Source organism: Strigops habroptila, chromosome 6 (genome assembly GCF_004027225.2).
Source record: "Strigops habroptila isolate Jane chromosome 6, bStrHab1.2.pri, whole genome shotgun sequence".
Taxonomy (NCBI): domain Eukaryota; kingdom Metazoa; phylum Chordata; class Aves; order Psittaciformes; family Psittacidae; genus Strigops; species Strigops habroptila.
In genome coordinates this window covers 68,043,304-68,066,807 of record NC_044282.2, presented here as the reverse complement: position 1 = coordinate 68,066,807, position 23,504 = coordinate 68,043,304, and the positions used below count along the sequence as shown (strand labels likewise).

The following is a 23,504-nucleotide window of genomic DNA, read 5'->3' as shown; positions in this document are numbered from 1 at the left end:
ATCATGTCCAAACCAGTGCTATAGGTGTCTAAAAACAGAGGAATGAGGAGGAATAGGTCCTGCTTGTATTTTGTGGAAAAGAAAAAGGAATGGAACAAAACTAGAGAAAATGTTAGAATCCCCTGTCTCATCAGCACACAGGTCTTCTAAAGCAGTGTTAAGTTTCATAATTACAGTTTCTGAGGATAATTGTTCCATCCAGCTTGTACTTGTCAGGTTGGAATTAGTCTGCAATTCACTGAATGTTAAAGTTTCGTCCCAAGGATGGGGATTTTGTCTGTTATTTGACCTACAGGGGTACATATGTTGGAAATCTTGTTAGCTTATAGGTAACAGTACTTCTCATCACCTCATCCTAGGGGCTGATTTTCATAAATACACATTTCTGCCAGGAGATTTAAATACCCTGTTTTTCTTCTCCCACTGAAATTCATTATAGTATATTTTCAGTAAAATACACAGCATAATATATGTTTTGTTTTTTCAGTAGTTACTGTAATTAGTCCCCAGCCACAGGCTTAGAGCAGACGATTAGAGAGAGCATAAGTAACAAATCTGTAAGTATTCTTTAACTGTTGGGAGAAGGCTTTTCTTTGTTTTCCAACAGACATTTCTGTGGTACCAAATGATGACAGAATTTGCTGGGCTTAGCCAGCAACCAAATTTGACATGTCTCTTCAGAGATGCTGCCCTGGATATTGCTTCTGCTGTTTCTGTTTGCAAATCCTGCAGCAGTATCATTTTTTGAGACTGTCAAAAATCAGTGCTTTGACTTTTGAACTTAAATATACCTTGAGAAATAACTGATCTTTGATGGAGCTTTCCTCTTTTTGGTCAACAAAAGCTAGAACTTTAAAAAGCCAAAAAACACCAACAAACGCAAACCCCACCATCATCCTTTAACCAATTTGGATTTGGTATTATTGCTCCTTATTGGCATTGGAGGCTGATGTCTGCGTCTTCACATGGTGACTGGCTTATCCTTTATGGTCCATATGATGACCAGGATTTCCTGGACTATATAGGACGAACAGGGAAATGCAGTACCAATAAGTAGAGAGATTTTTTTCTCTGCCTAATTTATTTTAATGGACTGAACTCTGTTGTGGAGTCTGGTTCATGACTGCCATCAAAATCTCCAGCAGCTTAGGAAAAATAATCAAATGCATGGAAGGAAGCAGCTTGTTAGTACCAGAGCTTCTGAAGGCAGATCAGACCGGTGCTTCAAAATAATTCAGGCTCTTTTGAATATCTCAGATTGATGCATTCATTACCAGGTAAAATTACAATAGTCCTCAGAGGTGATGCAGGAAGAGGGAACAGCAGAATTTCCGTAGTGCTCTTTGAAAACGTCCCCAATTTCCCATAGCCCCTGAAGGTGCTGACTGCAGCTCAGAAACACCAAAGGTGCCTTTGGGCCCCCTCACTCCTGCCCTGTGCTTTTAGGGCTGGGGCTCTTCTATATCCCCCCTGTGCATCACAGCTTATGAGTCTTTTTGACATACATTGGTGCTCCTTGTGTGCTCCAGAGAGACCTCAAACCGGATTGCCCACTTGGACTTGTGTGTTTCAACAGGACGGTTCCCTCTGCAGTGAAATTGTCCTTTCTGATATCAAGACTTTTTCCCTTGTTATAGTCTAAAAGAGCAATTTATAAAATATTTTTCCCTCTTCCACTGGCCTTGTGGTGACTTTTACGGGACTGTCATCTATAAATAAGGAACTGTCTTAATTTAATGTTAACACCTAACCTTCAGAAGGGAAGTTCTCTGGCCTCTTGCAAATGGATATTAAAGTATTTTTGGCCTTTCAGCCCAGTGCATACATATTATCACCACTGCAAAAATATATACACACACAAAAAAAAAAGTTGAGTTATTTTTAATGTATTTTCAGTACCTTATGATTATGGATGACTTCATGTCAAATGTCACAGACTTGTTTATAAGTAAAATATTGTGAGCAATCTAAGAAACCGCAGAAGGGTGATATGGGATGCTTTTTAACAGAGACACTAATGTGATGACTAAATGAGATGATGAGCCCGATAGCTCATCACTGTGCTACCAGCCAGTATCACAGTGGAGGTGCAAACAGGTAGGAGGTGTATGTGCATCCATAGCTGCAAAACATAGCTACCTGACCCATAGGCTGAGCAGCCACTGGCATCAAAATAACTTCTCAAGTTAACTTCACGGCTCTGACATTACTCTAAAGAGCGTACTGGTCTCCAATCAATTAAACCCTGAGGTTTAATCCTCTTCTGTGGGCTCTCTGTGTGTTCCCCCAGGCTACTTTACTCTTTACCTGTTTTTCTTTTTTGCAACATCCCCACTGTTGGGCATTGCCACTTGGCTTTCCTGATAGCAACATGGAGTCATGTCTGCCTGTGGTCAATCATGCCAGGACCTAATGAGGCTTAGCAAGCAGGGCATCTGAAACGGGACATTAGGGTCGTCTTAAAGCTCTCCCGCTGTTCCTCCCTGAGAAGAACGGTGGCAGAAAATATTGTTTAGGTGCCTTTCTGGTGCAGGGAGCAAAAACACTGAAAAGGCTGCTGACCAGCTTCAGGAGATTAATGAGTCCTTGATGGAGAACTTGGATATAAATCCGTTTATAGGGCAAGTGAGGCAGAGCTAGCCAGCTGCATATGGAAACAGGCTTGGGTAGAGGCACAGAAATATCCTGTTCGTAGGAAGACCGCAGATGGAAGATGACTTAAGCTTTTTGAGGTAAATTAAGATATTAACAGTACTTCATATGATAAAACTAGCCAACGCACTGCGACCTGCTTGCTTTAGAAGAAGGAAGGATGAGACAGTTGTAGGATCACAGCTTGGGCAAGTGGGGAGTTAACAAGGCTTCAGTGGATGGAGCTTAGAAATTGGAAGTTAGAAAGGATTAAACATAGTAAACCCTAAAGGATTTAGAATCATTGCTTCTTTTGGGGGCTAAAAATAGTAAGGGATAGGTAAAAGGTAAAGTTGAATGAGGAAGAAATTATGCATATGCCAGCCCATTGCACATGTAACTGTGCTGTGCTGAACATGCCATGTGTTTTGGGGCCCCACCAAGGCGAGAAAGGTGTTAATCTAGGCATATGTGGATCATATGGACTGTGCGTAGCAAGGAACAGAACGTTGCTTCTTATAATTAGTGCTACTTAATATGTAAATTTATTCACAGAGCCAAAAATATTGTGAATATATTTTAAGTTCATACTTCAAAAATAGGCTGAATGAAATAAGAAAAATGTAATGTCAGTGTACTGATGTATGCATATTCATTACAGAAACATGTATTTTCATACAGCATACCTCAGAAGCTCTGGGACAACTCAGTACCTCAAATGGATACACAGACCTTCTGCATGGTGTTTCATCTGTGGTTTTACTTCTTTCCCCTCAGCTACTTAAAGCCCATTAAAAATCATGCTCATTAGAGTGTCACTTGACAACACATCAAGTGGTTGGCTTCTAACAATGGTATTTTAGTGAAAGCTGAAGTGTATATATTTAATTTAAATGAATACTGCAAAGTTGTTAAGATTATTTTATGAATACTTCTCAGCAAAGCGACACAGCTGGGAGGAGGAAATCTAACACATAAGTGTTAGTGTCTGAAAATTATACAGAATTATTTAGCCCATTAGCTTGTTAACCAGGTGCTCCTTGCACTTAGCCTTATTTTCTAAACTCAGGCTATGCCTAATATTTACTTGCAGGTAATGAGGTAATGTTGTTAGATGTAGAGGACACCTAATTCTTTCTTGGACTTCTTCCATTCTCAGGCTTTGGCAGTCTAACAGCTTGTCAGAGAGAGACATCAGGAATGTGATTGTTATTGGAGATGGCCGAAAATGTCTGTTACAGCGTTTTTGTGCAGAAGATAGGGGGATTTGTCTCATTTAAAATTTGTGGAAGGTATCTTATTTTCTTGGTTAAAAGCAAAAGTCTTTGGAAAATGCAGCCTCCCTTCCCTCCCATCCCTTTTATGCACCTGGTTTGGGGGTAGAGACTAGTTTTTGGGCTGAGAAATTTTCACTTGGGATTTATGGGGAAACGTATAAACCTTCCTGAAAAAAGAAAACACCCAACAATGCTGTCTGCCCTCATGTACATTTTCCTTCATTACCATAACTAAGCACCCAGGGAAAGTTTTATATTTCTCAGTACAAATCTGGCCTGGACTTGCTTCACTTTTTTTGGTGTTTGTAAAATACAACTTATTCTTATTTGTTCTCCTTTTCCAATTCGTAATTGTGCTCTTTTTAGTCCAGGCTGAAAGAAGTCTCAGCACAACATCATAGCTGTTCTTTTCATCAGTCCAGCCCTTCTTCTGGCACACTATGCTGCCTTTCCAAAAATACAGCTCGATTCTGCTCCCCTTACGTGCATCAAATAGGCCTTTCCTTTGTGTGCAGCCTGAGCCCTGTAAACATGGACACTGCAGGAGTTCCTTTAATAAATTAGCTGTTAGCACATTCAAAACTTTTAAACGATGGGGTGTTTTTCTGCAGTGAGGGAGGAATTTTCATCAGATCAGAAGTTGTTCTCATCATGCTGTGAGTTACAGCTCAGGAAACTGCCACCAGGGTTATTAGCAGCAGCTCCATAGCATGCCAAGGGAACCCAGAGATCAATGTTTAACCCTTACACTGCCCTTGTTTTCCTAATTGGTCAGCCAAAAGACTGCAGGAAAAATCCATACATAAGCACTCTGCTGAGAATCAAAGTATTTTCTCTAATAACGGAGGTCTGCATTCAGAAATTATTACTTTAGTGCAACTGCCCTTGGTACTAAGCGCCAGACCCAGAGTCCAGCTTGGATCCCCCATATCTGGTTTTATTTGCTTCCCTATGTTGTTCCCTAGGCTTCACAAAGCAGCTGTAAACAATATGGCTGTTGCATTCGATATGATGTAGTTGTTGGAAATAGATTCCTGCAGGATTAGAGGTGGAATCACAGTGCCTGACTCTTGAGACTCCTCTGAATAACAAGTCCTCATATTGATTTCCCTTTATGGTGAGAAGTGAGGCAATCAGGGGAGATGGATCTAGATAAGCACGTTTCTACTTAGAGGAGAACTGATTTGGGTCTGCTGAAAATCCCATTACTGTGGAAGAGAAAATCCCCTGTTGCTTTCCAAGCTATTAATCTGTTTGTGATTAGTTTATTAGAAATTCCTCTGCTGTTCTCGGAACACTGTCATTTATAGGGTTAACCACACAATTATCTCCTGGTATTTGCTAGCTATTTTTGTTCCCTCTTATTTATATAAACAATTTGCCATCAAAGACTAAGTGATGCATTTAGATAATGGCCACAGGTAATTGCTTTAACAGGAGAGTCACCAGTGAAATTGCTGTTTTAATACCATCCTGAGATGACCATTCCCACTTAGACTGTAAGAAAAGCAGTGTCATACTATGGTAAACCTCAGTAGTTTCAGAGGAAATCATGTGAATTCCAAGCAGACAGGAGTTTAGCAGCAGAAGTCAGGCACAAACCACAACTATTTCTTTGTAGAAGATCCAGCTGTGGATTAGGTATAACATGGCTAGGAGCGGTTGCCTCTGTAAATGGAAAACAGAAGGGGGAAAGGCTGGGTGCCTGCCTAACCTCTCTTCATGCTAATGAGAAAATCCTTGGCCTGTGTTCAGTCAGTGCTGGTGTTTTTCTTGGAAGGCGCGTTGGGCATCTTGCATGGTATATAATGCACAATGTCTGCCCAAATGTGGTTTATGAAGTGTTCTGTGTATATCTGTTCTCAGACATTTGGCATTGTCTATTGGGTTTATATAGTATGTGCCTTTAAAAACAGCCCTCTCCCCAGAAAACCCACCAGAAAGCAGAGACCCAAACAGCCTCCCAACACATCAGCATTGGTAATTCAATACTGCCACGCCATTCCTTTGCTGTTAAATAGACAAAAGAAGTAGAAAGGACCCCACAGCTTGAAAGCTGATGCTATTTTGGTCCCTAACAAAAGCTTTGCTTTGGAAAAGAAAAGATATTTGTTAAACTACTTAAGAAGTTGGTTTTCAGGCGCTGAAGGCAGAGTTGACATTAAAAAAGGGGAAAAAAATAATGATGTTAAAACACGTGTGGCAAGACATTTTTGTTCTGTCAGGAAATTAAAACAATAGTTTGTGGATGCTGATGCAGATTCAGGGCTGAAGAAGAATGGGGCCCAAGGGGCAAATCCTCCACCCTGCAAATCAGGGATGATCTTCCAGTTTAATGGGAGGTTCTGCCCTTTCCTGTTTGCAGGCTTATGGTGAAAGAATCTGGGGTTTTCTGCTATCTTTTATTATTGATTTCACAAAATTAGAAGTCTCTTTCTAATAGAGAGGAGGCTTAAAAGCAATCAATAGTGTTTATCTTACGAGACAGTAGTTCAGACTGCAGTGGAAGGTGGTGTAATTCACCCTTTCCCTTGTTACTGATTGTCTCATTTAGTGTAGTGCTGCACAACAGCTCCAGGTTTTAATGTTGTAAATCCCTTAATTATGCACTCACCAAATGTGTTAAAAATAATTTGAAAGTGTTAGTCGGGCATTTCTGACTGTATCTCCCTCCTCTTGCTCTCCTGTTCTGCTTGAAAATCACTACAACTTAACTATGTGATTTGTATTGGAAAGATTGTTTTTTTGGTTCATTTCACTTTATTATCTTTCAGCAGAGCTGTGACATCCACTTAGATATCTTTACTGCAATTGTTTCTTGATGAGATCAGATTGCCCACTGCAGCTATATCACAATAACAGTAAGATAAAATTCAGGCCGCTTCCTTTTGATGAGCTGCTGTAGCCTGACTTCACAGGAGAAAAAAAAAAGAAAGAGAAAAAGAATAGCACATAAAAAATGATAAAAAGAATTGCAATCAAAATTGCTCTGAATTAAGGCAGATTGAACCTTTTAAATAAACACAACATGAATAAAAGGGAAGTAGATGGTTCTGAATGTTATGACGGGGTAAGAAAACATAAAAACTCCTAAGCCCGGTGATTTGTATACTTGTCTCATTTCAACAGAGAGCACGTTTCAGTTCCTCTGATTGAAAATATTTTTAATAGCTACTTTCTGTTGCCAGAGCATGTTTAGTAGCAGGCTTTCAAACCTGTCTGTGGCTATAGTGTTTACTGAAAATGAGTGTTTTCTTTTCAACTTGTACTGATATTCACTGAAGGAATCCTGTGTGCAGCACTTCCCCACTCACCACCTGGAATCATGGGCTCTCAAATCAAGCAACACGCACTCACAGGAGTTTGCAACAGGCAATGTTATTGAAGTCATTAACTTTCCAGGTAAACTTAATAGGTCAGGTTGAAACCTCATACAGAAAGTCCCACAAAAGGTTTCCAAGGCCAAAGGCAGGATCCTCTCACGATTATTTGGGGGTTTTCTTGTCAGTTTCTTCTTAGTGAAGGAAGGGTTAGGATAGTGGTAGCTTTTTGAGTGTGAGACAGCCGATCGCTGCGACGTTGCTCACTCTGTGCCTGGCAGCACTGCTGCAGTAGGTCTTCCACATCATTGGTGTTATTCCCGAATGCCATGTTACAGGCTCCAGTGGAAGAGCTCTGCAAGGAAATGAAGCCTAGAAATACAGATCCAAGTGAAAGTACATCCTGGGGCACATGGTGAGAAAAAGTGAAGCAGGAAAAAAGCTAATTCCCAGAACTGTTTCTTCTGCTGCTTCACATCCTCAGAGCCCCTTCTTGGATGTTTCAGGAGAAAATGACCCACTCTGCAAAAAAATGCCGCCTCCCTTTTCAGCACAGTAAAGAGAAAACATCCATGCAGAGATGCTTGTACACAGATCATGGCAGGAGGGATGTGACCCGTTGTTCTCTTCCACAGAGGCAGAAGTCTGCAAGGACCATCCCAGAAAGCCTGACCCAAGTCCCCTCATAATCAAAGGAGCCTGACTGAGTTCCGTCAGAACAGGTCGGAGCCAGAGCAACCTTGCAAATCATATCAGGGAGCTTCAACTAGGTCGTGCACCTCTGCTTTGGTGGTTTGCTCGTGTTCCTGTACTTCTGAAGAATGGATAGTGCAGTCTACATTGTTGCCAACTCTTGTGATATTTGATGTTTTTCTCAAAGCCTGAGCTTTGAAGGCATACAAGACACAGATTTATTTTTTTTAAGCTATTGCGTGTATGTGCTTTTAATATGTTTCAGTCTTTGTAGTTGGAAAACCGAGGTGAAAACATGACTGGAGTTCCTAAAAGCTCAGAAATGACAAGGCACGAGAGATGCCCACAATTATTAATCTGTGAAATGCTGTGAGTTTTAAGCTGTTGTCATGATTTTGGATGGTTAAGGATGTAAATATGGTGTTTACAGCAACAGTATGTTTTCAGTTCTGCAAACAGAATGAGGCACAGAGGAACCGAAAGCTGCGTTAGTCCCACAGAAGCTCAATCATCTATCACTCCATTGGAATCGCTTATTAGTAGGCAGAGTTGCCTTCTAAGGAGGAAGACGCCACCTTCATTCTGTACAATAATCAGAAAATAATTAAAGTCTTCCTCCCCCAAGAAGGCAGCATCTTGCCATGGATCAAGGGGCGGTCAAACCACCATACAACATTCCTTGGAAACTGGCATTTGTAGCAATGTCACATTTGAAATGTTGTAGGGCTTCTATTATATGTATTATAAATCCACACTGTGGAGGGTTGTAATTTAACTGTATACAGTCATTGTGCTCTGAAACTTGGCATAAAAATCACAGCCCTGGAGCAGATATTTTTATAACAGAAAATATGTGAGAAAATTGATTTGGCTTTTGAGAGATTTAGACGTGTTCAAGTTATCGCTCAGCACATTAGATTTACAGAAGTGAAATTTGTTGGTGAGTTACCAGATACAAGGACGTGGAGCTTTGGGTGGGTGTTACATCATCCACAGCAAGTAATAATTTGGTTTTAATAATAATGAATAATGCAAATACAGAGACATGCTGTGTGGATTTTAACACAGGGCTACTGAACGTCAGAAGCTAAATCAGTTGGTGTAGTCTCTGAGAGCAGCTCTGCAGATGCTCTGTGAGTACTTGCAGGCAAAGTCAGTAGTAATGAACCTGAATAGAGCTGCTCATCTCTGTAGGTGTTGCAGTCAGGTCCTAGCTATGTAATGGGGAAAAGTGCCACAAATTACCGCAGCTATGAGATCAAGGACTGCCCGTCAGAGGTTGCAGGGAACTGGGAATCAGTAGGAGTTAATGAAAAGAGGTGCCTGGTAGACTCACATCTATTATGTGAGTTAGTTGGTTGAGTTGAAATGGTTTATTTACAATATTTGCATGAAATGTACTTTTATCCTTTCTTTAGCCCCCCCTCCACCTACAGCAGATTAAGAGGCAGTGGAGAGAATTACCGAAGTCTGTATGTAGCTTATTATTATTGAATAATGTCTATCTCTGGAATCCTGACTGTACAGATTTTTAACACCTATAATTACTGAACCTGGAGAGCAACTGCATGACAGCGATGTGCCAGACGAGAGACTTTGCTGTTGTAAATTGCTATAGCCCCCCGGCAGATACACTGACTTACAGCAGGGCCAGCCCACTCCATTCACAGCAGCCAGCTCTCCTCTGCCCTCCCTTTTTCTGCCTAGCTAAAATGAGATAAAGATGTTGCTTTGTGAGCAGGGAAAACTGAGAGCTCACCACAGAGCCGGGCAGAAGATGAGCAGGTGCTGAGCACTGTTTCCAGCAGTTGGGCTCCCTCTCGACAGGCTCAGTGCACCCTTCGTCTTGAGCCCAGCGTGGCGGCTGTGCGAAATGAAGTGCTAGTCCTGCAAGGCCACACAACGCTGGGAGCCAGTATATGATCTCGCTGTGTTTACCTTATGGATGAGGTATGCAGTGTGGCTGCCCCAGGAGCGGTTTGTAAACTTACACTGTAAACACTGTAAAATGTTTCATCTGTTCAAAGTCAGTTGGTTCAAATATCCTTCCTTTCTTTTCTTCCTTTTTAAAAATCTCTACATTAGCTTCTCTATTTCAAATGGAGAAAACAGGTCCAAGCTTTATAGATCAATGTTAACCACATCAGATATTTCCCACTCTTGTTTTTCTTTCTCCGTTAGTTCAAGAATAAAAACTGATGCTGAATACATACTCTTATCAGCTATCAAGAGTATAGCAGGGTAGTGAATAGGAGATGGGTGGGGTATATTACAAGGTTCTTTAAATCTGAATGTCCAGACAGACTTGTAGAACAGAAAATCTTGGTTAGGTTAATCCCACATAGACTAATTTATGTTGTGGATAGACATGTGTTTAAACAAATACAAGGTATGCATAAAATATCTCCTGATTTGAGAGTTATAACAATGATGGAGCATATCACCACCAGGTCAGCTAGAATGCCAAAACCTCTGGAAACATGGGCTGACCTGACTGCAGGTGGTGCTGAGGCCAGCTGTAAGTCATCACTGTTCTTGTTAATCAGAACAGGAGAAGAGTGAAGTTTTGTTGGTTTCTGCTTATTTTCAACTTGGATTTCCCCCATGAACGTGATCATAGAGAAGCAATTTTGTGCAAGGATGGGATAGCCAAGCATTATTTTTTCAACGCTGATGCAACAGATGTGCTTGTAGGTACAAAACGTGACCTTGTGAAAGCTCCCTGTGCTCTTGCTTGGGAAGGAAAACTCATGGTTGTGGCATCTCTTCAGTCACAAAGGGTAAGAGGGGAAAAAAAAAGCCCAGACAGTGGGTGATCAGAGGGGAGGAAATCACAGCATGGAGACAGATAATGATGATACCATCTAGTTCTCATGTAATGCTTTTCACCAGGAGATCACAAAATAAGTTGAGAGCTACAGCTCTCACAAAGGTGAAAGGGAGTCCCAATCCTGTGTTATATCCATTAAGCCTGTTGCATCTTGTACAGATCAAAGAGAAGGAGTTAAGTCACAGCTAACACTGCTGAGCCGCTATTCTCAAATGTTTTGGGCAAATGAGGAGAATACAATAAAATGTTTGCTGTCTCACTATGCAACGTTAATTACAAAGCTGTGAAGGCACCTTATACCTGGTATATACTGTGAAGAACTCAGTAATGAATGTGCTGCAGAAAATTTCTAGTGGAAACCCGAACAGGACCATTTACAGATGCTTTACTGAACAGAAGTGCCAAATCTTAGGTTAGGTTTTGGCTGAGGACCAAAAATACTTTCCACAAGAGGTGATTATTATGTATGATTCATACAGTGAGTCCACACGAGTAAAAGTAATACTGCTTAGCTCTCAGTGTTCAAAGTGCTTTTTACGTTTTCAAAGTGCTGTGCACACATTAGTTAATTAATGGCATAAAGTAAGTTACATTTTTGTGCATTTAGCATTGACATTTTGGCAATAAATGGTTTTGGAGATTTTATACGCACCAGTGCATTTGAGCAGCTCATATGAATTGTACTGATGTTCTCAATTGTATTTGAGCAACATCTTAGTAATTTAGATGCTTTTTATCTTATGATGAGCAGATAGATAGACCGAAGGTTATCTGTAGATAGCAGCATACCATAAATAAGGTAACTTCTTGTCCTTTCTAATAAAACATAAATCTGCACTTAGTCACCTCTGTGGCTCGTGTGCTGTGATCTGCGGCAGAAATAAACACACTGGTAGAAGTCAGAAACCACTAAGAGCCATCATTAGCATTCCAGCTGCGGAAACAGAGCTCCGTCTAGAAGATGGATTTTGTGGAATTGGTGTACCCAAGGTTAGACATCGAGACTCGGTAGAGCACTGGAACATCTGCTGGCTATTTTCAGAGAACTGTCAGCCTATTACCATCTATTAAAATTAATTTAGAAGTGATCCCTCAGAGATGAATCGCTTTTTTCCCTTCCCGGTCCTTGTGAAAAATGTTGGCATACAGTTGACATTTATATCCCAGCAGATTTTTTCTAAACATCCTATATTAAAGTTGCAGTATCCTCTGGGGAAGACATTTGTCAATTGTATCAAGCTGGCTTAATGACCTTTCACATGAGGACGTTCTGGCTGAATCACAGACTGGGCTCACATGCCAAATCTATAATCACATCTGCTCTCAAGCATAGATCTTCTTTTACTGGTCCCAGACTCTCACAGGTGTAAATATCCCAAAAGCAGGCTCTGAAGTGCAGCCATCCCCTGAGCTGACCCAGCCACCAGCTCAGGTTCTTGAGTTCTTGGGGAATAAGTGTTTTACTTCAAATATTCTTCTCTTGCTGCTCATCGTTCCTCCTGAGCTCTCTTTTGAGTAGCAAGAAACACACAGAGGTTACATTTAGATCGTACAGACTCCTGACTTGGTTCGCTTCAGGGTGCTGGGAATCAACCACTGTGAAATCCTGTGAAAATAACTTATCACTCTACAGTCATTTCTTATTTAACATAAACCCACATTGTTTTGTCATACCTCACAAAGTGTCTCAGGCATGAATTGGGTGTAATTGTGATTGTAAGAAGTGACTTTCTACAAAAAGAAAAAAGGACTTATTCATCAGGAGATAAATAGACCTTTTCTTTAAATTACATATACTTTACCTGGCATCTATCTGATGCACAGTAAGCAAATGATCCTGAGTTGATTTCCTTTCTGGAAGAGACACTGGAGTGAGCATCCTGGGAATGGAAGTGTGTTTTGTAGCAGTACTGGAAATTTAATAGCTTCCTCTTCTGCCTGGTTCTGTCTTTTTTCTGGTGGCAAATAGATTATCTCTAACATGACTATGAGAGACATACACTATTTGAGAAAATCAGCCTTTGTCCTTTAAAAATGGTCTTTAATAGCTTGCATTAATGAGTTTAATTTGATCTCTAAATGACAGATAACTTAATCATAAAACATTTTCTTCAAGGAGAGAGATAAGGTAATATTTACATAAATGAGATTCAGTCCAGGTTTTAGTAAGAGCAATGGTTTCAGAGCTGTTTCAAGTTGTGTAATGTAGCCTGTATTCTTGGGAAAGCAGGGGTTTTGTTATTTTTTTTGTAAAAGGGCTCTTTTTATCTACATCAAACTTTTTGAATAAGAGGTTTGCAAACACTGTTGTGCATATTGTTCCTTTATAACGTGGGTAGAAGGTATGTTACCCCTTCACTTTGCTTCCACCACAGGACTTTTAATGCCCTAACAGGGAGTAATTACTAACTTTCCACATCAGTGTTCTCTCTGATGTTCTGACTCAAATATAGGATATACGGAGGTGCTGGTGAAGAGAACTTGCAATACATTGCAGATACTGGGGCTTTGAGCAACCTGGTCTAATAGAGGGTGCCCCTGCCCAGGGCGGTTAAAACTAGATGATCTTTAATGTCACTTCCAACCCAAACCATTCTATGACTCTATGATCACAGGAGTAGTGCTGCTAATACAGGTTAAGTGAGCACTCTTCATCCCTAGAAGTGCAGGGACATTTATTGAATTTTTGGAAACCTAGCTGTCATCAGACAAACTTGGTGTCCAAAGTGCTGTTGTTGCCTTCCCACCAGGGTGGGGAACACTTAACTGTCCTAATCCAAACCCCCTTTGATGTCAAGGGCTTTGCGATAAAGAGTAACCAACATGAAGTTAATGTAGGATGAAGGTGAGAATGGTTAAAGAAGCGATAGCAAACAAAGGAGATAACCCAGTGCAAGTTTTCTTCAGGGACTGCTCTCAATTGCATTAGGTTAGAGGGACTTCTGCATCAAATCAGGTATTGTGCAAAGCTTTCTAAGGTGAAACCTTCCTGGTTCTAAGTGTGTATATAATTGTATATGTGGGGTCATCTGGCCTCTTTTGATGGAAATAGTTAAATAAGTTGAATTTTAAACCAGCTTTGTAAGATCGAGCCAGACTTTCTTCCTCTGTCAGTAATTTAGAAAGTAACATGAACAGCCCAAGTGACAACAGTCAGCAGTTTTAGAGTACCCCCGCCCCGAGGGGAGGTAAAACCTTTGTTCGACCTCAGTGAGAAAATTGGTGCTGAGTTTATCATGACTGCACCTTTACCCTGCCTGTAACAGTGCACTTAAAATGTTATTTAAGCCATCATCATCTGCTGCTTCTAGGAACTGTTTCTCCAACTCTTGTTCTGGAGCTCAAACATTTATTGTGCATCCTCAGGAGCCTGCTCAAGGCTTCTCAGCAGCACAGCCAGAAACAAATGTTTCTGTCCCAGCCAGGAGATGCCAGAGTGCTCCTAATCCTGTGACAGGAGGGGATGCCCACCCCTGCCACTGGGAAGAGCACGGGAGGCAGAGCTATTGAGGACTGACAGACAGCTGGTTCCCGCTGCTCGCTGATCTGGTGGCTTCTCATAATGCCTGGAAGTCACTGCCATCCCCTTGGCAGCACAGCAGTAGGGGAGCTTTGCTTTCCAGGACATGAATCCTCATTGCTCTCCCTGCTGAGGTTCCCAGACTCAGGCAGCTCTGCCTCCTCCTGGCGCTGGCTTTGGCATCCAAACCTAAATTGCTTGTACCTGTCTGAAGGGTAGGAGGTACCATCACTTGGCGTTTCTGTGTGCTTTTAAAACCTGGGGCTGTTTTATATTCAGAATCTTGCAGCAGCCACAAAGGTGATGGCAAGCAGGAGATTACATTTCTGTTTTCAAGCATTGAGTGGCAGATTCTGAGCAAGTAGTGCTGATTCTGCTGCTGGTCCTGGGAAGGTGTGGAAACTGTATTGGTTGATATTACTTAGTGCTACAACAAAACAGGTAAAAACATCAAGAATACAAGAATTTCCCTCAGTGGCACCTCAGCCTCAAGGGGATCCAGCAAAGACTTCCAGTGTTAGTGGAACATGGCATCTTCTGGGAATTATTCTACCACAGGTTTGACACCCAAACAGACTTAGGATGCTCATAATCATTGGGAACTTTGGGGTATTTAAGTCCAAATTGTACTAAAAAGATACTGAAAAACTTATGTTGTGAGATAAAATGTGGTGCAAAAACTCACCCTGTGGGATTACAATGCCCTGCTTGATTGTGTGCCTCAATACCATCTTATTCAGTGGAGATCCACAATGAGGATGTAATGATAACTTTAAGTAAGCTGATGATTTATCCCCTCAGAAAATGCATGGATGTTGTAAAACTGCCTATCAGATATTTTCAGAGTACTATCCTTCACAAGCCCTTATTTAACACAGTTATATTTGCATGCATACCCTCTCTTCACATTTGCCATTTGTCACTGAGATAGCAAATTACATTCATCAGAATCCATTCATTCCCCCGGTTTCGCTGAATACAGGATTATCTTGGCTGTGTCAGCTGCCCTATGACTGGTAACTGTGAAAAATGGAGGTCGCCTTCAGATATTCCAAACATGTATCTTCAAAGGACAGTAGGTATTAAGCTGGAAAAGATTAATGGGCTTTATGTCATCGTGTTTGTGTGGCATAAAAGTGAATTGTGCAGATTGATGGATATCTTGGTAAAAACAAATGCATTTTTAAACTACTGTCTTGCCCCTTTCCTGACAAGTTTTAGTGACCATCAAAAGAAATATACTGAGACGTTGCCTTAAATCCTAGGCTGATTTTACAGGGCTTTTCACCTTTAGGAAACTGAAAAGGTTTTAGTTGTTGAGCAAAAAACCCCAATCATTTGGACTGATAGCAGCCTTGCAGTACCTAACAGACAAGAAATCTGGAGAGAGACTTTTGACAAGGGCATGTAGTGATAGCACAAGGGGGAATGGCTTTAAACTGAAAGAGGGAGGGTTTAGATTAGATATTAGGAAGAAATTTGTTACTGTGAGGGTGGTGAGGCACTGGCACAGGTTGCCCAGAGAAGCTGTGGCTGCCCCATCACTGGAAGTGTCAAGGCCAGGTTGGATAGGGCTTGGAGCAATCTGGTCTGGTGGAAGGTGTCCCTGCTCATGGCAGTGGGGTTGGAACTGGATGATATTTAAGGTCCCTTCCAACCCAAACCATTCTGTGATTCTATGTTTCTATAATTAACTACTGGTTATTTTATAGTCTGTGTTTATATTGCCGATACAGAACTATCGTGTCTTATTTGTCACATAATCATGCAGTATATGCATAACTGGAGCACATACAATTTTGTTGCTGACCATTTGAAAATTCCTCCAAAAATGTTGTCATAATTCCCTATTTTAGATCCAGATTGCTTCTTTAGGACTGCCACTCAGCTTGTCTGTCAGGCGCTTTGTTCACACAAAAGAAGTAAGACTTCAGCATAAAGAGTCACCAGGTCCAAAAGGGAAAGCTCTACCTGTCCTTGAATAATACATTGTATTAAAAAGGTATTGAAGGCATGGAGTGATTTCTCACACAGAGAATAAGTAACATTCAAAAAAACCCAATGTATTAGGGGAAAAGAGTTATCATTATTGATTCTCACAATACATGGGTACATTGGAAGGATATGCCAGAGGAAAACTGGTGGTGTGCAGTGAAGCTTGTGACCATTGATGGGATTTTTTTTCTCTGTAGCATCTTTGCTTGAAAGAGAACAGGAGAAAAAAAAAAATTCAGGGTCCTGTTCCAGTTCTGCTGCTCTTGTTCTCTGTGACCTTGGCATGTCAAATCTCCACCTGGAGGCAGACATCTATCAGGACCATCACAAAACTCTAATGCTTACCTGTGTTTGAGATCTGTGGGTAAAAGTGCTTCTTCACTAGAAAGTATTATGGATTTCAGTGCGTTTCAGTAATACAGAGGTAAGCTTGTGCTATAGTGATAACTGCAGTGGCGTGTCTGGTACCCGTGTGATACGGGGAGAAATTTGCCCTCATCTGTTGAATACGAGCACAGCTGTAGGGACAGGCACAATAGAGAGGGAGAGACATTCTGACCATGTTTTAAATTTATCTTGAGTTTCGTTGTGAAGTGCATTGCTACTGCATTTTGGTTTAGAGGCAGGGATTGCTGCAAAGCCTTATGCACCGTTCCTTTGGGATGTTGTTTGTATTAATATTTTAAACTTGTAATAAATTTCTAGTCTTTGTTTTGGGTTTTTTTGTTTGTGGGTTTGGTTTGGGGTTTTTTTTTCTTTTCTTTTTAATTAAATTGCCTTTGGACTTCTAATTATCTTTCACTCCAAGCAAAATATGCTTTCCATCATGAAATAGGATATTAATGCACTAATAATAACTTTCTGTTTCTATTTTTTTTACTTCAGTAAGACCACCATAGCAAACATTCCACTCTAGTTGTGATAAGCATAAGTCTTTTCATAATTCATGTGTTTTGTATTATTTTTTCTTTTAATGACTGTCTAAGTCATATGATGGTTTAAGAGTTGCTTCTTCACAGCTAGACCTCAACAAGTATCTGCTCTTGATGTGAGATCACAGTGCTCCATTAATACCATTACTTGCAGGAGATTTATGGTAACGTGGATTTTTAGTTAGGTTTTTGCTTTGGATTTAAAGAACCTCAAAACTCAAATCTGTGAAAATCAAAGAGCTTTGTCCTGAGAGAGCACATCTTACCCTTCACCAGGACTGAAGGGTAATTTAGAGGTTGCCCATTTGCGTGTAGCTAGGCTCATTTGGGTGTCTCCAAGTTCAGGTAAATGGGAAGGGGGGATGTTTGGCTCAGGTCTGCAGAGGACTTGAAGCTGGGCCAGATGTAAAGATCTTAAGGCTAGGTGAATTGCTTTGTGAACATCATCACACAGTTCGTTGATTGTCAAATTCAGCGTATCACCAGTCTGACACCTCTGCCCCGCTTAAAACTTGTTATGAGGATGGAAGCGGCGCCGAAGCTTTGTATTTGTCATAAATACTTGACTGAAGTTCTTTTTGAGACTAATTCTGCAATTATAGACCGTGATGTCATGCCGAAAGGAGCAGACAGTCAGCTAAGCTCTGTGCTTTAATGGTTTCTGTGAAATTAGTAATAATACCAGGAGGCTGAATTTTAATTTACAGCGCCATGAAATGAATAGGTTTTATAGTGCCTGAAGCATTCACCTTTGGAAGGAGCGTGTGAAAACTTCTGGCCTTAACCATGGCTCGTTTCCAAGTGGGATGCAGTCTTCTCTGCTTTCTTTTTGGTCAGGCAGACTGCTATCTGGACAGCTGGCCAGATGTGCATGGTGCTCAGGAAAGGCAGCACCTCTGGCAAAGCAGATCACAGCTGCTGCAAGGGATATGGCAGATGCCTGTGTTATTTTACAAAGCTGGTTTCTCCATCTGTTAGTTGGTTGCAATAGGATTACCAGAGGATCAGATCGGGCAGAGGGTAGGCTGAAGGAGAGACTGTCAGCATCACAAGCATCATTTACCAGTACTTTAAGGGGGCAGAAACAGATGTTGGTCTCTTTGAAATGTACTTCTGCATATAGTCAGTTCAATGCATCAGCTTGGTCCTGGGCAGGGAGGAACTCTGTTAGAAAACCAGAAAAGAAAGAGATGGAAAATGGGGTCCATGAAGATAAGCAAGAGAGAGAGATGTGGGCTTCAGAACAGCAAACTGAGCTCTTGCCAACAAATAGAAGATCCAGGGACCAGCTAGGACACTCATAGCCTGATCCTGTGGTGCATTAAAAGTCTCGTCCTCCATATTCTTTGCTTCCCACAATTGAGATTTCGATTCCATGAGACAATACCTTGGAATGATTGGACTTAGGTGGCTTTGTTCCCACTGGTCTCTACAACAGAAGTCTTGTCAGGCAATGAAAGCCAACAGGGCTGCCTGAGCAGAGGGAAAACGTGGGATTGTGGCACTGTTGAAGGTTCAGGGCTTCTTCCTTACAGGCACTGTGGTCAAGGAGTCTTAATGGGTACACGCAGCTCTGCACTGTGACTGTTAAGGGTATGTTTGAGAAAGTATCTGAAGATTTAGGTTAATGAAATTTGAATATCAGAAGAACTTTAATTCTTAAGGAGGCAAATGTTATTTCTGGTGTTACGGAGTGCAGGCACCGACTCAACCACGCTGAAGTCAATAAAACGCCTCTGTTTGGCTTCGCTGAGTTTTGAATGAAGTCCGCAGAATGTTTGATAAACTAAAAATGTTACTGCAAGCTTCTGGTGTTCACCATCACCTTAGAACAATAGGTCCCGGAGGGATCAGGCAAAGGCGTTTCATAAAAGGGATTTGCTACGCAGACAGAGAGCAGAAGGCTGCTTCAATCTCTTTGTTGTTTGTTACCATTAATTTGATTTGGGATTAGGAAACATTTGTTACAAGTTAGCATTGTTTTCATATTGTGTATTTTCTGGTAAGATTTAAATTATGATGAAACTTGTTGCATATAATAAATAGCAGTCACTGCCTGCTGGGTGAATGTCTTGGTACTGGGGATATGCCTGAAATACTCGGTAGTGCTGAAATGCTGTTATTTTGTTAGGACTCAAGGTGGCAATGACATGGAAACATTCATTAGATAAAATAGTCTAGAATGTCTTTTGATCAGTTTTCTATTTAAATCTGTCCTTGGTATATACAGCTTGGTACCTGAGAATATACAGACCTATATGTGTGACAGCATTTGGCATGTCCTGTGGATTGTGCTTGGCAATACCTCTTTGTAGCGATGCGTAAGTGCGCAACTAAGGAGTACTGCCCCCGAGACAGATAGGAAAATGAGGTCAGAGGAATGGGGCAGCCTGCCAGAGGCCACAGCAGTAGAGCTGAGATAAAAACCGAGGCATTTTTGATTCCAAAATGTATATGGGTACAGCTGTATAGTATGAACTTCTGCATCAGTGGCTGCAGTCACAGATATGTGCGTACGCATGCAGTGTTCTCTTCCATGCTGCTGTAGAGGGAAGGGTCCTTTAGAGTACTTGGTGTGTGCTTTTAGTTTGCTGGGAAGGCAGGGCTTTTATTTCTTCTCAAAGAATCCATAAATAAAGAGTGTAAAGTTACCAGAAAGCATCAGCTGACTCTTACTTTACTGCAGCCTTGGATGTGGAGAGGCTCGCAATCATTTCTTCGAGTGGAACACGTCCATCTTGCTCCATTTGCCTTCTGTGGCCAGAGCTGTCTCTGGTCGGTGGTGTCTGTGTGTTGGTGCAGCTCGGCTGTGCAGAGGGTGCAGCTCCCAGCTCTGCTGGGTACTTTGTGAGACCCTCAGCAGCTTTTCATCATGCCCATGCTGTGATGACAGAGCAGTCCCTGAGCACCCGCTTGCCCCAGCCTCCCATGGAGCTCTTCCAGATCATTGGTGGTCTGAGTGAACTAACCCAGGGTGCATTAACCCACCAATAAACTTAAAACTCGCTAGATGCAAAGTGCTCTCAAATTCACTAGGGAAAAAACAGCCAAACAAACAAAACCCCACTGAATAAAAACCAGAAGGAGGTGTTTTTGCTAGCTTCTTTGTGTTAAGATCAATGCTGCTGCTAAGACCAAGAGTGCTTTTATACTCAGTGGAAGGGTTTTCAGTTCACTAGATTTGGTTGTATCCTTGTAAAATCCTGGTGTTAATGACTGACTCTGGGTCCATTCCACTACAAACTAGCCTGAGCCCTGTGAGCCATGCAGAGTCCCAGAAGTCTACGGATCCCTAGCAGGTGCAGCTAACAAAACCACTGGGAAGGCATCCTCCCTCCAAAGTAAATGGAGCCTGGCAAGGAGAGCAGGGCCCAAGAAAAGAATAATATATATATTAAAACAATAAAAATCACTGTACTCGCAGCCTTGAGCTGTGACGCTGCCTACTAAGTGAACAGCTCATGCAGTTCAGCTCCCTTCTTCCTGTGTTGTGGCGCTCTTAATTTGGGGGTTCTTTGATCCACCTATTCATAGCTGTGAAGCGAGCAGAATTTAATCAGGCTCTGATAGGAGATGGTTGATTCTAATACCGGCCTCCAAAAAAGAGCTGTCAATCAAGGATGAGCTTTAATACCTTCAACTTGCAGTTCCTTTAAATTTCTGCTGCAGTTGAGTGGTGCTTGGTCAGCTGTGGAGGAACTGGGCACCTGCAAAAGGCGGTGGAGGCTCCCTGGGCACGCTTGGGCAGGTCCAGGGGGGCTACTCCCTGCCCTCTGCAAAGGGGCGGCATGAAACATCTAATCAAGTTGGCATTTCCTAAGCACATGAGAGGAGAGATTTCCTCTTTGAATAAGGAGAAGCTTTCATAAGTGTGCATCCCAAAAGGCCTGCTGAGCTTTTGTGAGCCAGCAGGCAAGACAGGTTTCCAGTCACTTGGATTAAACCTCTCCTTATTGTAGCTGGAATGGGAACAGTGAGAACAAGGGTTACTTTCCGTACCTAATTTCAAGTTATTTTAGGTGGGGATGTTAGATAAAATAGTCAATGACTGGCAGGATGATAGAATATGGTTTAATTTCAGATTTACTATCTGCCAACACATGCCATTCAATCAGATAAACACAGGATTTCAGCTGTCATCACAATATCTTATGCATACTTAAAAATAGAGCACTTTTTCTCACACCAAGAAGAAATTGAACAGGTTTATATATAGGATGTATACACTCAGGAGGCTAGAAATTTTGAAATAGTCTGCCATTTCTGGAGAGATTCCCTATCTTTAAATTAAGGAATTATATTAGAAGTAGCAGAAATTCTCAGAATTGCAGAAGTTTTATCATTGTCAAGTGCACAGGATAAATAAAAGGGAACACCTTGAGAAGTGGAACTGGATAAAATGAGGGAAATGCCTGTAGTAATTGCAGCAGAGAGTATGAGACTATACAAAGAAGAAGAGGACTCAGAACTTCTCTGCATGGCAATATCATTCCTCCTCTGGTTTATGAGTTTCCATCCTTGCTCTTATGTCTCTCCTGGTTCATATATTTGGCCTATCACAGTAATGGCTGAGTATCTGCTCCACTCAGGAGGCAGAGAGAGAAGATGACAATCTAGCATCACTCCAGCGCTACCCTAAACCAATTTGCACAAGAAATGTAATTTAAGCATTCAATGTCTAAAGCTTCCCTCCTGAAAACGCACAACTTTTCTTAGGTGGAAACTCTCATATAGGTACAATGTGGCACCTGTTCTTATCCGTGCTTTACGTTATGTATTTGAGAGAACACAGATGAGTGTGGCTTTTTGGCTTGAGCACTTAACCAGTATTTGAGTTATTATATCCCTTGGGAAGAGTAGCTGGTGACAAAGCCAGCAGATTTTTAAGGCCTAGCCTGGTTTGTTTACGAGGGATGCCCAGAACAGCTTGTTTCTGTGGACATCATAGGAGCAGACAGCAACAGGCAGTTTTTCTGCTCACAAATCTTCCGCAGCAAGCAGCATCTGCCCAAGCTCTGCCCTGCTGCTTTCTCTCCTGCTCATAAGCTTCTTTCTTCCTTAACACCCACTTCACCTGTACCTTCAGTCTCATATTTCCTACCTGAAGTTTGCTCTTTCAGGTTTTGCAGTCAGCTTTGATTCACAAATGTCCTTGGTAACAACTGTTAGCATTTTCCAGCATAAGCAATTATTGCGTGTTCTTGTTCCCTTCTGAATTCTACCAGGCTGCTCCGAAATGAGCTCTAAAATGATGTCCTCATCTGCTCAGCATAATGGTATCTTTGAAGCCAAGAATTGTACTTTGCTTCGAAGAGCCGCTCAAGCAAAAGGACAGCATTTTCTTCTGAAGATAAGGGAAAGAAGGCATTTTTTGGAGAACGTTCCTCCTGCCGGGTTCCCTGCAGGGGGGAGGCTGCTGCCTTTTCTAGCATGTGCAAAGGCACTCTTGAGAAGCTCTGCTACGACAGATCAGCTTATTGCCCGTGGAGACACAAGGGCAGCATAATGCCAGCCAAGACGCTGAATTCCTATTCCTAGGGCTTCATCCATCTCCAGTTAAGCTCTCATGCACTTCAGAGGAAAACTTGATTACTGGGTTGCAGATCCCTCAGCTCAGCTGTGGGAAGGTCTTTTTGACTTCCACAGCTCCCTCCTGGAGCCAGGTTTGGCTGCAGAGGCAATTTGTGCTGGGCTGTGCAAACAGATAAAACAAAGGAATAGCAAGGCTGGGGTGAAGTCCAGTGTGCGTGTTTTTCAGTCTTAAAGGCTTCGTAATTCTGTTTGGTTTTTATTTTGTTTGGCTTCTTTTTGGTCTCCTTTAGAAAAGCTTTTCACACACAATGATGTCCTGAACAATTTATTTGAAGTCATTGGTGGGTGGCACATACATTATGGGCTGTGGTTTCATTGATATGCTCAGCCTTGTGAAGTAGATGGCATATTAAATGTTTTATTTACCCTGTGTGCTACCTGTCATCTAATCAGCTTTTGTTTTTGCTGCATTCTGCTTGTATTATAGCAAGAGCAAGTGGTTTCATGTAAATTAAAACCGCATGAAACCTTTTAAAGCCATTTTAAAATACTAAATGGTTTTGCAAATAGGTTTGTCGGACAAGGGTTGGAAAAAGAGCTCTTTGCTTACCCATTTACTCTTTTGTATGCTTATTAGAAGCCCCCCATGTGACTCTTTCATCAAACATTGCATCCCAGTACTCATCTAGGATGCCAAAAGTCATTTATACTGTGCTGAAGAGTGGTTTGCATAAACAGGAGGCAGTTAACAAAGGATACAGTTGTGAGCTGTGA

General features: G+C 41.6%; 1 protein-coding gene across 2 annotated transcripts in view; it reads left to right on the top strand.

Moving 5' to 3' along the window:
• Nucleotides 1-23,504, top strand: part of MACROD2 (mono-ADP ribosylhydrolase 2) — an 886,338-nt gene that overhangs the window by 770,936 nt on the left and 91,898 nt on the right. The window lies entirely within an intron of this gene.